This window comes from Cottoperca gobio, chromosome 14 (genome assembly GCF_900634415.1).
Source record: "Cottoperca gobio chromosome 14, fCotGob3.1, whole genome shotgun sequence".
In the NCBI taxonomy this organism is placed as follows: domain Eukaryota; kingdom Metazoa; phylum Chordata; class Actinopteri; order Perciformes; family Bovichtidae; genus Cottoperca; species Cottoperca gobio.
Window position 1 is genome coordinate 16,698,062 of NC_041368.1, and position 18,534 is coordinate 16,716,595.

The window sequence follows — 18,534 nt, forward strand, 5'->3', positions numbered from 1 at the left end:
TCAGGGGGAATTGTAATAACTTTGGAGCTTCCCTGACTTACAGTAGCAGCAGCATTAAAAACATTATCATTCAACTGAACGCACTGCAGCCAGACAGAGCTGCTACTGACGTAGTTTTGTTATGATACAGTAGATTTCATATGTTTTAATGCAGTAAAATAGCTCTTTTCTGTTGGGTTCTATCAGTGTTGTAGTGCTGCTGTTATTGGTTTAGTCTGACGGCAGAATGATTTTACAAGGCTGTCAATTTTCTATATTTTTCTTATTGTCAACAAATCCCAAGAAAGGGACGAAACCAAACATTGGCGGCGGCACTCAGCCCTAAGCACTTTGTTTGCTGAAGAGATAAATCTTTCCAAACAAATCACAAATACATACTTTCATTTTTCATAAGCTGCGGCTCTATAGCCAAATTTCCCCACCTTTGGCGGCCACAGTTTTCATCCTAGGAGGCTGACATTTAGCATGGAGGTCAAGTGTCTGTGAGGTTGTGTGAGTGTGAATGTATGAAAGTGTGGATGCATGCGTGTACATGGTCAAAACTATAGCAGATTTGCACTTGTTTTAAAATAGAGTTAATAAATTGCACGAAGGGCACTGTTGTTTTTATCAAATACGCTTGATAAGAACTATTTCCAGCCGTGGATTCGGTGCACTAGTGAACATTTACAGCAGCAGGACGATGTATGTAGTTTGTCTCATAATAAACCACAGTGGTAACAATACCTGTAAGCAGGATACATTTTTGGTTAGTTATCACCAGACTTACCCTCTGTGTCAGTCTTTGGTCTGATTCCTGCCTTTAGAGCACTTTTCAGTGGCATGTCTTACTGTCTTACTGTTTTGCAGGTTTACAGAATGCATAATATTGTATTTTCTTAATTGTTTTTTAATCTGCCTTCAAAACTGGCAAATTTCTTTACACAGCCCATGGGAGGAATCGGAAGAGATGATAAAAACTAGCCTCATCACCCTCCTGGTACTGGCAATATAACTTCTGGCACAGGCAGCATAGATGTGTTCAGTATTTGTTTTTAAACTTTAAGCATTTTTCTTAATAAGCCTGGCTGAAAACAACAGTATCACTGAGGACTCCTTACTTTTTTATCAAAGAGAGCGACAGAAAGAAAAGAAGCAGCGATCGAGGGTCAGAATAAAGAGAGGAAGATGAGGGGTTGGGAGAGTAAATGGAAAGCAAAGAAACTGAAGATTCTGCAGATAAGATGGGATTAACTGTCCAAACCAGGCTGTCATCATCTACACAGATCAGGACATGCAGCATTAGCGTTCGTTGCTACGACGACGGTAACCAGAGATACCAGTGTTAGTGTTCAATCACACGGTGAGGTCACCCATTGTCCCGGGGAATCAGATCACCCATTACAGCCAGCTCCTCTGTGATCCGGTGCATCTATACAGTACATCAAACTGGGCAACCAAAAGCAACCCACACTTTCTCAATGCTTTTATAGTCTCACAAGAGAAGTGAGGAAAAGCATCCCTCCGGACTGACATGCGTGTCATTTTAGTGTGGGTTTTTAAAAGATTTCAAAGTAAAGTAATTTTTATTTGTTCCATATCTGGTTTTGTTTATGTGGCTACAGGAAACACAAGTAAAAAGTTGGTGGTTTGACACCAACACGACCCCTGTTCCCAAACAACTTCTCAAAACCGATTGGAGGGAAATGTATTTTCTCCTGGATTACTCATAAAACACTTGGTAAATTAAACAAAAGCAACAGAACTGCTTGATTTAAGTTTAGTAAAATAAAACAGGTATGTTTGTTAAGTTATTGCTGTTGACTTGTGGTTTAAGATGGTACTTTGTAAGTTTGTGAAAGTCCTGTGTTTGTTTGACCCATCCATCTGACCCAACCTCTTCCCTACACGGACTTACGCAGACTTTGATTAGAAACGTCAAAATCAAATGTAATCCGGGAACAAAAGACAAATAAAACACAAATCCAAACACACTTATACATACATACACATTATAACAGTAACATGACCGGTTGATCCCGGCTCTGTGAAGGAGAACTGATTTAATTAGCGTCGCTATATAAATAGCAGTGGATGTTTGTCTGTTTGACTGCTGTACAAGAACGTCTTGTTTTGCTCAAGTTCAGGCTTCATCCTATACAATATTTTATAAAACTAGTCAGATTTGACTAAAATATAGTATCAGATGTCAATCTAACAGCGCAGCACATTTTAACTATCGGAGCGGACAGGAAGTTAAAAGCACTTCCTTGTTGCTGGAAGGCATTTAAGGTCAATAAAGGACAATGTGACATCTTTGTATTGCATGTAAAAGCACAAACACCATAAGAAGACTGTAGCAGTGTTATTTAAGAGCAGCAGAGACCCCCAGTTGTTCCAGCAGACAACCTAAATATTCAATTACATTACCTAAATACATAGTGATCTATAAATCCCGTGGGGTTTCAGTGTTGAATGGAGTTAACAAAATGGCTGAGCCACTGCTAGGTGAGATTAGGAAACGAAAGCCTAATGCCAGCAGGGAAGGTGTGTGCCGGGTCCACTGCAGTCTTTGTTCCGTTTGTCCCTTTTCAGCTCACAGGGAAATTAAAGGTGGCTTTATAATACCCTATTAGAGCAAAGGAAAATAGATCCAATCAGTGGCGGCTGATGGTGACAAAGAGGTGTGTCAGGCAGCACAGCAGTGTCCCAAATATCCACACGGGTTAAGTACAGGCGTTGTTATTAAAGGAAGTTGTGCGTTGACACCAGGGTCAGGACGAGTGCCTGGGAATTTATTTCCCCTTTTACCTGGAAAGTAAATGAAAGAAGTGTGACATCAACGGTGATACATTAGAGCTACCTTATTTGCATTCCAGCCTGGCTGTATTTTTTTTTGTTTCACGTGTGACTAAGAAATATGTCCTCTTTGAATCACTTTAGGTGGTTTCTGGAGTCAGTGAGAGCATACGTGTTGGTTGGTCTTACCATGTTAAATAAAAAGGTTTTTGAGTATAAACTGAGAGATAAAACGCCCCCAAAAGACATCGTTGGCACCATGCAGAGATGGAAGATGGACTGCTTTGGGGCAGACTAGAGAAGTGAGGGAAATGGCACCATCCTCTTCTCTGAGGCCTGGTAGTGTAAGAGATTGTATATTATAGTTTAAAGGAATAGTTCAAGGCTATGCACTTTCTGTCTGAGAGTGAGATGTAACTTACTCTCAAAACAAAAGCATTTCTTCGCATTTCTGTTTACGTAAGGGAAAAAACACGAGACACGTTGGGCCTCATGCAGCAACATTCTCTTAAATCTCTCATATATTTTCTTTAAATTCAACTCCAGATGCACCAAACGTTCTTTACCTTCTTATCATCTCTTACCCAGGTGTGCCGAATGATGAAACCCACTTGATCACAAATTAGAGGGGCATGGTCGACTGTTTCTTTTTGGCATAGTTAACGCCCCATTAAAACCATATAGGGGAACATATTGTGCCGTGTGCAAATACTCTGGCACATGCCCAAGAATTGGAGAGATGCCAGCAAAAAAAAGGTTGTAAGAAGAAGAACTTCAGCAGAGCTACGTTAGCTGTTTCCATCCGCCTCTAGTCCTAATGCTAAGCTAACGTTCTCACTCTTGAAAAGAAAGCAAATAATCACACTCCCACAGAAATGTTGAACTATTCCTTTAAAAATAAACAAATCACTGATATGAATATATTATTATATATTCGTTGTAATATATAGTTTTCCCTCCCTAAAAATCTAACCACCCTTTCTCTCCTTTTCCTCTCCACTCATCACCAGATGTGAACCATCACATGGCCCATCTGTCTAATGCACCTCATATCTCCAACAGTGCCATCTCCCCAACAAAGTCCAAGCTGTCTCTCTCACTCACTCACTCACTCACACACACACACACACACACACACACACACACACACACACACACACACACACACACACACACACACACACACACACACACACACACAATTGGATACTGATTACCTCCTGACTATCTACTGTATCTTAGCTATCTTACAGTCAGCTGCTTCAGGCTACGTCTGCCTCTATCACTACATTTCCATTCATCAGTATGATGTTTTACAGTGATAGAGAACCATGTAACAATGTGTACGTGTCAAAGAGCAGTACAGTGGGTTTTCATACTTACAGGGTTTTCCACCTAGATGATGTTTTTACTGTGAAGCTGACTTCATTATTTATTTATATGCTAAATTCAACCCCAGATTAGGACTGACCTACTTATCTTTTCGGATAGCAAAGCTTGGCATTTCCCCTCACTATCTTTCTTCAAGCAGACAAATGTTTCTGCAACTCCTCCCTCCATCCCTCTCCTCTCCTCCATCGTCCTCTTTTCCCTTCCTTGATATGCAGGCTGTCACACAGTCACTTCTGTTGCTATGGCGAGGCTATGGGTGCGAAAATGGAGGACTGCAGTTTCAAGACCATCACAGTAGACAGAAAAGGCGAAAGAGCTGGGATAATGGCGGTGATGAACAGGAGGAGAGATACAAAAGCAAAATGGGGCAGGATAAGCCTGAGCCAGCGAGGTGAAGAATACATCGGGAAGAGGAAGACAGGTGAAAGAAAACAGGTCAGGGTGCAAAAAGGAGGAAGGTGTGTGGAACAAGTCTGCGACTTGTGAAGGTTGAAGTGGAAAGAATCTGTCTTCCTCTCCTGAATATCTGTGAATAGAAACGGAATGAGTCGCGCTGACAAGAGGCCATGGAGAAAAGTGTTCAACCCCACTGAGTGTGAGGGTGTGTCAACATCAATGTGAATAAAGGGCGATGCAGAAAATGACCATTAATTCTCAACAAACCATCCTTGGATGATTTAAGCTAAAATCCCACAGTTTAAACAACGTACAATATACATCCATAAACGCATGCTGAATAAGAAGGAAGTGGGGAGTGTCACATGTACTGGTCCTGCTACTCTTCATGAGTCATGAGTCATCAAGTTTGTCTCTACGGACTGTGCGGCCTCAGAAATAACCTCCACGTCAGTCCCTCATGTTGTCATGGTAATCTCATCATCTAATTTTTGCTACCCATGGCAGTCGGTGGCTTCAGGACACCAAAAAAAACAAAAAACAAAGAAAAAGAGAGAGTGAGGGAAAGATAAGAGCGGGTGTGACAGAAAAATGCACGTTTGAGACAAAGATAGTGAGTATTCAAACAGTCATATGTAAACTGCTACACTGCAGGAAAACTAAATCCAAGTGTCAAATTGTTAGAGCGAAATTCAGTGGAATGAAGAATAAGAGAGAGTGCCTGCATGGGTAACTCAGCCCTGATACTGGAGTGCCGCACTGCCTCTGAAACAAAATGGCATCCCTTCTAGGAGTGACGATGCAGTTTCCCTTTCGTTCAGGGATTACTGAAGAGCTTCCTCGATAATCAGGCTGGATGTATACTGACAGGGCAGTTCTCTCTCTATTACTGTCCTCTTCCTCCCATTGTTTCTGCCTGCAGGTGTGTGTGTGTGTGTGTGTGTGTGTGTGTGTGTGTGTGTGTGTGTGTGTGTGTGTGTGTGTGTGTGTGTGTGTGTGTGTGTGTGTGTGTATAAACATTTTGTGTGTGTGTGTGTGTGTGTGTGTGTGTGTATATATACATTTTGTGCAAGTGTGTGTGTGGTCATCTAAGAAGGCCCTATAGGAGGATGTTGTCACACAGACCAGGCAGAAAAGTCCCAGAAGCCCTAACTAGACCATAGACTCCACACGCACACGCACACACACACGCACACAAACATACATAAACAAATGGATATGAATTGGAGTGGAACAGCAAAGTCACATATGTTTTACGGGTGCCATGCCACCCTCCCCAGAAGATGATAAAATGGAGAGGCAGAGAAAGGGATGAGAAGGGGAATATTTCTTCATAAATGATGAGTGCTCCTTGACCCCAATTATAACAGCAGGATCAGGTGATTATCATTTTGAAAATGAAAAGGCAAGAGCCAGACATCTACTCTGCTGTGTTGCAGGGTTGCAGGCAGAGAGGAATATTAACTGACTGAATAGTAATCGACACTTCTATACAGATGCAACGGCAGTATGTCTTTCTCAAGTGACCTTATGCATAGCACTTGACTTGTCACTGGACTGTCTTTGATTGGCAGCGAAGCTCCAATGAATGCCCAGAATTACAGTAAATATGGGATTTCAATGAAAATAGCAACAATCACAAAAAGGTCACCTGATATCCACACCTTCAGTTTCCCCCCAAAAAACAAAAAGATCCCTTTTCAGAAAGAGTTATTATTTCAAATCCAGATAATAGGTTAAAATATGACTGTGTCTAAGTGTAGGGACTTCTAGAAGCTGTAGTGACCATTACACTAACGTACTATATTATGCTAGCTAAATATTAGATTTAACAAACAACATGATGTACAAGTAATGGTGTGTCCTAAGGAGGATGCACGAGGAAAGGCCATGGGGACATTCAAATCAAAAGGGATTTTCTTATCACAGCAAGAGCATGAATTTCATGGAAATTTGCACATTAGATTTTTATATCTGCTTCATAGAAAAGTAAATACCGCAGTGACTGTGGCACCAAGGTCAGGGGGTCACCAAAAGCTATAAGCCTCATCAAATGAAAGGGTGACTAACAACATCAATTACTGTACTGTAACATATATTCATACTTCTGACATTTAATTACCTCTAAAATGGAAGAAGCTCAAACCTAATGAGAACGTTGCTGAGTAAATATGCTAAATTATCAGTTTAGATCACAATCTGCTGGCCTGCTGATCATCCCTTCATCCTGCCAACCCTTCCCCCAAACATGCATGCAGATAAACTGCTGCCTTATGACCTTTGTTCCACTAAATGCTCTTTACAGATTACAGATCAGGGTGTTGCTTTTTTGCTTTTGGTTTGGAAAGCACCTACCTTTAAGCTAAATATGGCTTTGAGTTCACACTTTCTTATCTTTCTATATGTGCAACATCGCACTGGATTTAAATTGGTGTTTTTTTTCACTGAGAGTTCACGGAGTTCAAGAGCAGCTTTAACATCTGAAGTGTGATAACAAATTAATGTGCTAACCGTACATCTGGTAATAAGAGGGCAGGGATACTAATAATTAAATGAAAAAATGTTTTCCTACATTTTATGAAGGTTTTCATCTTTTGCGTTGTTTGAGCAAGATTTTTACTGTCCCATAGCAAAGAAATGGCCAATTTCCTAATGACTCGGTGACTGTAATCACTTTTGGGACTTTCCAGACAGGCAGCCAAGACGTCTATTAGAATCACAATATAAGTCTACAGCCATGCTAGCAGCTCTGTGATGCTGTGCTTTGAGATAAAAGTGAACGTCAGCATGCACACGCTGACAGCGGCTATGCTAGCATGCTCATGTCTAGCTGGTAATATTAACCACATTTGTCATCTTAGTTGCCAATGTATTTCATGGCAATGCATTTCAGCCTGAACCTTCTGATTGCGCTAGAGGAAAAGTCAAAAATCACCAAAGTCATCATAATACATCATTATGAGAACCATGAATATTTGTTACGTGGCAATCTATCTAATAGTTGTTAAGATATTTTACATTGCCATCCCTAGAGCCGCTCGACAGCGTGACTGCAAACATAAAGTGGGTTAGTTTGGTACCATTTACATTTGCAAAGAGGCAAACAAAAGAACATCCAACATCCACCTGGATATCAGACGGACATTGATAGTTAAGGTAAGAACATAGTGCCAATTCTTAACAGGAGTTATCTCATGACACCTTTTGTATAGAGCAGGTCCAGGCTGATACAACTCTCATACATTGCCTCCTCATGGCTCTATTCAACCTGTTTTTTTAAAGAAGCTTGTTGAATGGTTTCTTCATTGTTTCGTCATCCCCAGCAGGAACGTTGAGTGATGCTCTTCTTGCAGGAGAAGTCATCATTTCAAAAGAGTAGCAGACTTTATAGTGCTAATATATATTTCTTTACAGCGACAGAGAGCAGGCAGGAGAAGCAAACACAAGCCAACAGGTAATGTTTGTTTGCATCATTGGCTCCAACAAAGGATGGTGCCTCTTAAGCAAGAACTCTGTCAATTGCATTTAATGGTGTTACGAAGAGAATGAAACCTGAGCAAACTGTGTTTACCATAAGCTTTGTATGCCAGAGTTTGTGTAAGTTACTAATTCTTGACTCTGTAGGTAATGGTGGTCTAGAAGTTAGGCGACCTATTAGTCCATCTATTTGTACTAAAATATCTCAACAACGATAAAATGCATTGCCATCAAATTGTGTACAGACATTCGTTTTCCCCAGAGGATGAATCATGCTGACTTTGGTGATCCCCTGACTTTCCATACAGCGCCATAATCACGTCAACATTTGAGTTTTTACCAAAAACCTACCAACCTAATGACATTTCCATTAGCCTCAGCTGTAGCTTACTTTGTGTTTAGTGCTTATTAGCAAATGTTAGCATGCTAGACTAAGATTATGAACATGGTAAACATTATACCTGCTAAACATCAGCATTTTAGCTTTCTGCTAGCATAGCTTTTCTACCATGCTTATCAATATTGAGTAAGCATAATACGCCACCTCTGCAATGTCCATGCTAACACTCTGTTTACTGAATTGATTTCCTCTTGAAAAATATCGACACAGCTCACATTCTGTTTTCTAAATTTACACCAGAGAAACAAAAGGTTCTAGTTAATTTCCTTTTCACGTGCATCTGTGTCAGCGTGTGTGTCTGTGTGTCTGTGTGTGTGTATCGGTGGTGGTTAAATGGCTGCCTACAACTTGGCATAACTCTGTTTAGCCCTTGCTATGCATCTCAATGACTGCAGGCACACTGCAGAATGAGTGAAACACTATCAACACTGGGAGAGCATTGAGACTCATCATTGGCTCTGGGTTTGAGTTTCTGAATGCTAAGTGTGTGTGTGTGTGTGTGTGTGTGTGTGTGTGTGTGTGTGTGTGTGTGTGTGTGTGTGTGTGTGTGTGTGTGTGAGATAAATATTGTTTTGCTTATCTTTCTGAATCACCTCAAATGAAAAATGGACTTTTAATGCACAGTGTTTAACCAGGTCAGAGGACACTGGAACAGACTGACTGACATAAAGGCAAAGATACTGTGTTACTGTGACCTCTGTGTTATTCTGCGCCTGTGTTTTCTTCCTTCTGGTGACCCGCATGCCCAGAGTCATTATGGATAATTATCTGTGTGAAAAAATGACATGATGACTCACACAGCTTATTATAGACCGAGGTATGACAATAAGCAGCATGGACAGCGAATGTATCCGTGTGTGTCTGTAGGTCAGTGAGTGAGAGAGTGAATCCATGCATGTGTGAGAGGGCAAACGTTTTCTCTGTAGTTTATGCATGACTTGGGTATGTTTATGCCATGACTGTTCCACTGTGCTCTGCAAACTCGTACACCCTGTACACTCAGAATAATGTATAACCCTTCATGCATTCTCAACTGAGAGACGTCAGCCCACGTTGCGTCTGTTTGGATTGCAGATCATGCAGATCAGCCATCCTGTGTAGCATTGTTTGTCACTGAAAAACCTTTTAGGACTTTAATAGTATACTTTTTGAAACTCCAAGGCAATCAATTTTCAATAAATTTGAAGCTGCACTAGGCAAGATATGAGTGCACACACACCATCTCCTTATCGTTCAAAATATAAAGAGGGGCTGCAGTAAAATAGATTTGGTTTACCAAAAATGAAAACAGATGTGTTGGTTCACTCGTTCACCTTAAGCATGTAACTTTTAAATCTGACATCACTTTGCATGATTCCTGAGATATCGAAATGCAACTTATTTCAAACTGTAAACTCTTGCTGCATTTTAGAAACACTAACACGTAACTGATATAGTCATCGTTATAAGTTCTTCTAGTAGAATCTCCACTCATATTGCTGCACACACAACATCCTCATGCTACTCTCATTTTGTAGTATGAAGCCCTGCTACGCATCGCTCCAGTAGTGCTGAATTCAAAGGCACATTCTCTTCACCCTGGGTACATCTTATCAAAATCCTTTAAAAATAATCAGTCAGTAGACATTTCCAGAATATAACAGCCTCGTTGTCATCCACCGTCATTACTGTGGCTCTATGAATACTAGCTCACAGTTATTGTGTTCCAATTATCAGTTGACATCCAGACACATGGATGTATTGCAAAAAGTGTTTTTTTGCCCCCCCCATTCACTCCAGTGAAAGTTGCTCATCCGGTACAAGCGGCAAACAAGTTTAGTCTGCGCACTTTCCCTGAACTCACAGATCCAACCCACAAACTTTGGATGTTAAGCTCATTCTAGGCTCGAGAAAAAAATGTGAAAATAGAAAAAGAAATTCTGTTAACATGTTTACAGAGAGGCATTTTAACTAATATGCCTGTCTAAATAAAGGCTTTTTCAGATGGACTGTCTTCTGTCTCTTTTATATCGCTCCATTATATACACCAGTCAGTCGCAAACTTTGCCCTTTGTGGTCTGAAGCTTTCTCTTTCGTGACAAATGTGTATAACAAACCTGCTATTTTAACTGTGGGCACTATGCCAATTCCCTGCACCGTCCAGGGCTGTTCTGGGTGCACGGTGAGACCATATGCTACAGAAATGTGGACAGCTCTCTTTGACCATGTAGTCATTGCTTACCAAATTCTTAAAATCTCAAGAGATAATCAAGCCAGAGTGCGAGTGAGGGATTCAAATCACTGTCACAAAAGGAAGAACACAGACCTAACAGAGACTAACAAGTGACTTAAACATGCCAACCTTAATGATCCGCAAAGCATGAGAATCAAAATACAAATGAATGATGAGTAAAGCAGCCGGCGTGATTCAGTTGAATATAGAATAGAGGTGAAGACAAGCTGAGTACTGCTTGGTTGTCATTGAAGTGGCCGTGGTTGACTTGGCAACCAATTCTCTGTGGGGCTGTTGGGACAGAAACAGCCTGATCATTATTAAGATTTTTAACTCATGCATCTATTTGTCTTAACGTTAACATGCATTAGGACTGTGCTTGTGTGTTTGAGTGTGTGATCTGCAAAGGGTTGTAGTCACAAAATGATCATTTTCTAACTAAGGATTGCTGCATACGTCAAAAACTACAATTCATGCACAGTCTAAAAAAGATTGTTCAGTGCAGTTCAGCACATCAGAAATTATATTTATGATGCTGGTCATGTACTTGAACTTACAGCAATGATTCTGCAAGTCATGTTGAGTTGAGCGTTTCTGTGTGAGAGGGTTTGCTGCATGCTATCGTCATCATTCAGTGGGTGCTTGTTGTTTCGGTGAAAGCCTGAAGGACATTGTAGCATGACAGCAATGCAGCTATCCATTTTAGTTTCCTTGCCTCCTCCTCCTCCACCTCCACCACTCCTCCTCTATCTCCCCCGCCTGCTAATCATCTGTGTTTCTCTCTTCCCATCCTCCTCAACACTGTCATCCTCCTCCTCTTACTCTCTCTCTCTCTCCCTTGACTCATCATCCTTGTCCTCCCTTCCTATCGTCCTTCTCCTTTTGTTTGAGATACAGGACCCTGGGGACCAAGGCTGCAGTAAAACAAGTCTGATGGATCCAATATGTCCTGATGAAAGTCCTTGACCAAAATTTCAACAATATAACAGAAAAACACTATTAAGCTGAAGTTGAGCAGAGAAATTAGGATCTTCTTTTACTTAAAATTTGATTTGGTCCGTGTCAGTATTCTGTCAAAGCTCAATCACACTCTTAATTTGAAAAAAGAATGCCAAGCTTGCAGCTGTGGCAGGTGTGTGCGTGTGTGTGCGTGTGTGTACATGTGGGGGTGGTATGGGTGGACCTCTCTGATGTCAGGGAGTGAGTGTGATGAGGCTTGTGTCTGTGAGGTTGTAAATGTTTGATGGGGTTTGATCCTACCATCTGTCCACTACTGCTGTCTTAGAGGAAGAGAGAAACACAGACAGACTGGGTTACATTAGAGAGCACGAACACAGACATTGGTACAATGAAAAAGATCAAAATGTTAGCATGTTATCGCGTAAGCGGCATTACAGAGGACTGAACACTCGTTTAAATGATGATTAAATCAAGATTTAGTATAGTAGGATATAGGGAGTGTTTGCATGACAATTATATCATTTTGTATTGTATGGACCATATGTGTACAGCACTTTGGTAAAGTGCTATATAAACAGCAGTAGCAGAGTAAATGCCCAAATGCACCTATTACACTCTCCATTTACACCATTATCATGCACATGAACATTTGATTTAGTTGCAGCAGCTCACCTCTGTAAACTATACAGAGCTACAGAGCCAAACATTAGCATGTTAGCTAACATTTCATATTTAGCATTTAATACTTTAGGGAATATCATTACTTTCGCAGGTATTTAGCCAAATATTGAGCAAATAAAAATTTGACCTAAAACAAAAATAGGGAGTCTGCACACTGTAATGCTCCGACTAAATAATATGCCATAAAGAGAAAATGTACTATTTATTTGGAGCTTTACTGTGCACACTTCCTTTGTGCCCTGTCAAATATTTGTCAATTTGTCTTGCACCTGGCTATTGTTTTGCCTAGTTAAGCGCTCACTTGTTCCCTCTTCTGAATTAAAAAAGTCTACAATTTTGACCTGATGGTGGCGTTATATGGAAAGTCAGGGCATCGCCAAAGGTATTACAATAATTCCTGTGGAGAAACAGTAGCCGTTTGTATTCTTGTCCTATAACTCTCTCTGAAACTTATTTTCTGTTCACCAAACTCTCTTCAGTTTATGACAATCCATCCAGAAGTTGTTGAGAGAGCCATAAAAAATAAAGCATATGCTAAAAGTCTTTTATGGATTTTGTGATTTATTGATTGTTGGGTGCTATGACATTTGTGTGTGTGGAGAGTGTATATGGCATGTTCATGATTAATGTGTGTTTACACGGTGCACATGCTACTATGAATGTATGATTAACATATATGCATGCATGCACACAAAATGCTTTTTTGTTTGCATGCATGCAGAGCGTCCACGACCCAGGATCCATGATAAGCCCCCTCCCCACCCTCAACAGTCACATTGCTATGTGTATCCCATGACCCCAGAGGATGGTGACTGACTGATCTCCCTGCCAGTGCGATTTTTACAGATTGATCATCTATGTGTTATACTCCAATCAATGGCTCTAACTACCAATGGGCCAGATTGTGAACTCTGCAAACTGAGGTCAATAAACACAACAGATCCTGGGGGGCCCTGAGGGTTTAGGGTGGGGGGGGATCAATCCCTTTACTAAAGGGCCCCTTTTGCACTGTCGTTCATTGGAAAGGTCACAAAGACTTTCTGCTTGATAATAATGCTAACGCAGCTCGTACTGCAATCATCGCCCGTCCAGACATCAAATAGGATTAATGACCCTGTAAACTCCTGTGACCTCCTGTGCCTCTGTGACCTTCCCTTTACAGTAGCCCTTCATCAGATCTGTTTGAAACACGAACGGTTTCGAACGTTATCATCACATTGAAAAGCTGTTATCAGTTGTTAACACTACCATTCTATTGGTTCAGACGGGGCAAAATGGGCAAACTTCACCTACCCGCACGTTGCGAAAGTGAAACTTAGCGATCGTGTGTATGAGTCTTTGTTTCACACAAGACACAAACAGCGGTCTCCTGGGTGACAGTCCTTAGTTTATTGACCCATCCATACACCCCGCCCTTTTCCATACGCAGACTGTGTCGTTCTTTATACTACGGAACATGACTTCCTTCTTTGCTCCCGTCATAATCATGACCACTAGAAGTTGAAGTCTTGTATTCGTATCAGATATCAACCATTGGAATAGATGATAATGACTTTCAGGAACTTCTAGTAGGTAGAGCAGGCCCCTTTTAACCCATATCTATGAAGCAGACAACCATTGATCACACCCATCCAATGATCTGAGCAAGTCCTGCTATATTGTCTGAGATCAGCATTATGATTGCAGATTAAGAAATCATGGCGTGTATCATGTTGTGTAACTTTGCAACCAGAAAAGCATAAGTGAGTACTTCCCTTTTGGTGCAAGCTTAGGATAAAGTTATACATCAGTAATTGAATTGTGGTTAACATTTTTGATTAGTTTGATTTATCGAACCAAGTTTGAGAAAAAGTTGAGGTAAAAGAGAACGAGGCTTCACATCATGACTGAGGGAGTTAACCTCTGTAAGCTTACGGTCTAAGGGACCACAGTGAGGACCGAAACATCTGGAGGAGTAATTAAGAAAGAACAATCTGGCTCTCAAAATATAAATCTATGACAGGGAGGAATCACTTATTCCTTCCAAGGCTCCCAACTCCCACTGATTCCTAATATAGAAGACCATGCCAAATGAACCTGATAAAACCCATCACATGAATATTTCTCAGCAGGCTTGCAAGAACCACATTGTGCTTTTGTGAATTTTCAGCAACATAAAGGTAATGCATTGTATAAATGGATGATAAAATTAAAATGTCCTCATGCCACAGGAGACATTAGGGCAGTTTGCTTTATTGAATAGAACAAATAGGTAAGTAAGTAAGTAAAATATAACAATATTAAGCATGTCACTTTTTCATTCAAGGATGATGAAATCAATCAATCATCTTTCAAAAATGCAATATCGGAAATGCACTATTCACTTTTTTGCTGAGAGTTGGATGAGAAGATCAATATCGCTGTCATGCTTCTAAGGTGAATGAAGGGACCAGTAACTTCCTTGAGTCCTATCCAAGAAACAGTCCAACTTACTGCACATTCACAGTGAGAACATCAACAACACAATCATTAAAACATTAGCATATCCTCCAAAAATACCCAAATCCTCGAAAGAAACCTTTTATGGTAACTTTTGAAAGAAGACGTTTTAGAGCATGTCAACATTTCAAAGTCTCTAAACTGCCGCGATACCAAAAATGTCAAATCTTTTAAACTGCACAAATGGGAAGACCATCAGCATTAAGCATGAAGAATGTCAAGATTTGAATTAACAAATGGTATGGTATGCTTTTAAATTATGTTTGGACAAATTAAAATGCAGAAACAATTACAATAAAAATATGTTTCCATTAAACACACACTGCTAAATAAACTCAAGTGGCCCAGATACTTGGTGCACACAAAACATACCCAATTAATGTCCACAAGTGATGACTTTGATAGATCAAAGCAATGCCAAGTGAAATGGTTGCACTTTGTGATATGAGGTTCCGCCTTTAGGAACTTTTACCAAAAAATATAATTGAATAATTCTCAGTTCACAGTCGAACAAACGGAGATTTGGGGGATTACAGAGTTGCTGGAGGGAGTAACATGTAGTCATGTCTGGAAACCTTTGGCTGGTAGTCCCACTGTGAACATCATTCAGACTGGCTTTCACTACATCTGCCGACTGACACGCACATCACAGAACATGACAGTATCCTTGGAGGTACAGCTGTGTCGACTGATAAGAGACACTTGGAGCTCCACCTTGCAAAAAGTGATCTGGAAATAACATAAGCCTAACCATTTTTTCCTGTCCCCCCCTCCCGACCACAGACACACACACACACACACACTAGCCTGATGTCTTGATAAACAAACTAGCGTTGTTCAAACACACACACACACGTATATATCAGAAACTTTCAGGGCTTTAAGAAGGACTTTTCATTATTGATGAGGCCACATGCTCTGTACCTTTATTGGGGCAGGGGGGGGGGGGGGGGGCTCAGGTCTGCTTGACTCAGCATTCCTCTTTCCATTGCTCTTTTTCTTTTAGCCTCTGTCAGCACTGTGTGTGTGTGTGTGTGTGTGTGTGTGTGTGTGTGTGTGTGTGTGTGTGTGTGTGTGTGTGTGTGTGTGTACAGACACAGGAAAGAGAAAACAAGAGAAAGACAAACACAGACAATGAACCCCAATGTAGAAAGCCAGACCTTATAAGAGGTGCAGCCCAAGTCGGTGTACAACTAGCAGGTCAGCGGACAACAAACAGACTTTGGTATCCTATTTTGTAGGTCAACAACAATTTCCAGGTACTTGAATGGAAATGAAATGTTATGGTGGCAAACATCAGGTTTTGGGATAGCTGCTCAGAACTGAAGGAAAGCAGAGATACCAATTTGTCCACAAGTGTCCATACATGACATGTTTTCAGTATGAAAAGTAGCTGCAATCATTGACAAACAAGTTGGCTCGCAGCTGAGTGGCACATTTCTGAGAACTACATTATCTCCTGCTTGGCGAAAAAAACAAACAGAAGTTAAAATGCAAAATGGCTGCAAGTCAACTAACGCTGGCAGTTAGATTTAAATACAATCCAATATTAATACTAATAGATTTGGGCGAGCCAAGAAAAATGAGCTACACACTTATTTGTGAAACGCTACTAATATTTAACATTAAACGAATATCTAAGTTAGGCTTCATTTCCATTTATCTGGAATACAAGTCACAATTCATCATCTATTTATTTTAGGATGCTAACATTAGCTAAATAGCAGTTAACAAAAAGTACAACTGAGGTTCATTACTTTTGCAGGTATTTGGTTATAAATCAAAGTATTAGACACATTTTGACTAGATAATGATGCAGGATGTCAGGTGATCAAAACATTATTACAATTCATATTACACTCCTGAGGGAGACATGAATGTGTTTACCAAAGTTTGTGGAAATCCATCAAACAGCTGTTGAGTGGTGGACAAACCGACCGACCAACAGGCCGACCTCGCCATCTATAATGATACAAATCATTTTAATAAAAACTAAGGAAATCACTAACTGTAACAGATCTGGATGACGCACATTGAGGAGACATGGTTACACCATAATATCATATATTCTGGATTATATCAAAATTTCAACTCTTCCTGAGAAAATGACTCGTTGAGCTTGACTTGATCTGTGACTTGAGCATCATAGGATTACAAAAAATACAGTTGAAGATGATCAAAATGGTGGATTTTTGCTTGAAGCTGGCCACCACATTCATCCAGCGTCTGTTGTCCTGGCTGCTTTCAGCCTGTCACCCAGCCAGACTCATCAACCATGGAGGAATGCCCAGAAGGTAAATGAAACCACTCCTTTAGCGGCACAGTTCCTCAATTGATTTCACACACATCTGTGCACATTCTTTAATTACACACACACACACACACACACACACACACACACACACACACACACACACACACACACACACACAGAAATCTTTGACAGATCAATACTTGTTTCCAAATGTTTTTCTTCTGTTGATATATAAGAAAAATAAAGATGCAAATAGATAAACGTAAGCAGAATCAGAATCCTTTTTATGTGTCACCAACAGTGAATGAATGAACAAGTAGCCCAAATTTGACATTGCCATGGCAACAACAAATTCACACATTGCAGACAGCTACGTATAGAACAAGAATCACTAAAGATACAGCGGTGTAGTGAAAGATATAAAGATAGACACACACTATTATACTTTTTTTTCCTGTACATTGTTGACCTAATTTCCCCAATCAATATAACTCAGTTGGTTTACTGTTCAGTGCCAGTTCTTTGTGGAACCTTTTGGCATTAATGTGCACAATTCACATCTGATACTCGTGACCACCACAAGGGCAAAAATGGGTCATTCACCAGTACTAATCTTCTATGCCAGTTATACTAATTATGGTAATTTTGCCAATTTTCTCGCCGAAGTTGGTGCCTCTCCAAATAAAATGTTTGCAGTTCATACATTTTTAGGCACATTTAAAAAGAAAAACGTATACATCACCTGTCATATTTCCTTTATTGTCCTGAGAAGTTACACCATGATCAGAGGCAACTAAAAAAATGAGTCAAACTGCAGATTTTTCTTTTTTTCTACAGTGCAAGAAGTTGAATTTGGAAATATGTGTTAACTCACATAACTACATATTTGCTCAATCTGGTAGCGTACCCGAAGACACACACACACACACACACACACACACACACACACCCCCAGCTGCTGCTCTGTTGTAATTTATTATCCCTTCTCTACCCAGCGGAGTCGTGAAATCAGCCTGACCTTTGCGACACACACACACACACACACACACACACACACACACACACACACACACACACACACACACACACACACACACACACACACACACACATTCTGTCCATGTTTCTTTTTCAAACATCCCGGCCTCTCCCCTGTAGAAACCTCTTTGGCTTAGTTAGTATACAGTCCCCAGGGATATCACAACAGGGCAAAATACAGCACACAGATGAAGGATGTGAAAGGTCTCAGGCTATCAGAAAAAAAAAAAACACTGAGGAGATGAGTTGCTTGTAGTATAAAAAAAGGACACAAAAGGTTTTTAATTTATATTTTAAATTAAGTCAATGACTTATGAATGATTGAATAAGACATGACTGCAAATATTGGGAAACTGACTGAGGCTCTTCCACATCCATTAAGTATTCTTTGTGTGTGAAGATTATAAATAATAGTGTTCCAAATGAATGCAACAATATCGTCCTGGTTTAAAACCAAAACTAGGTCAT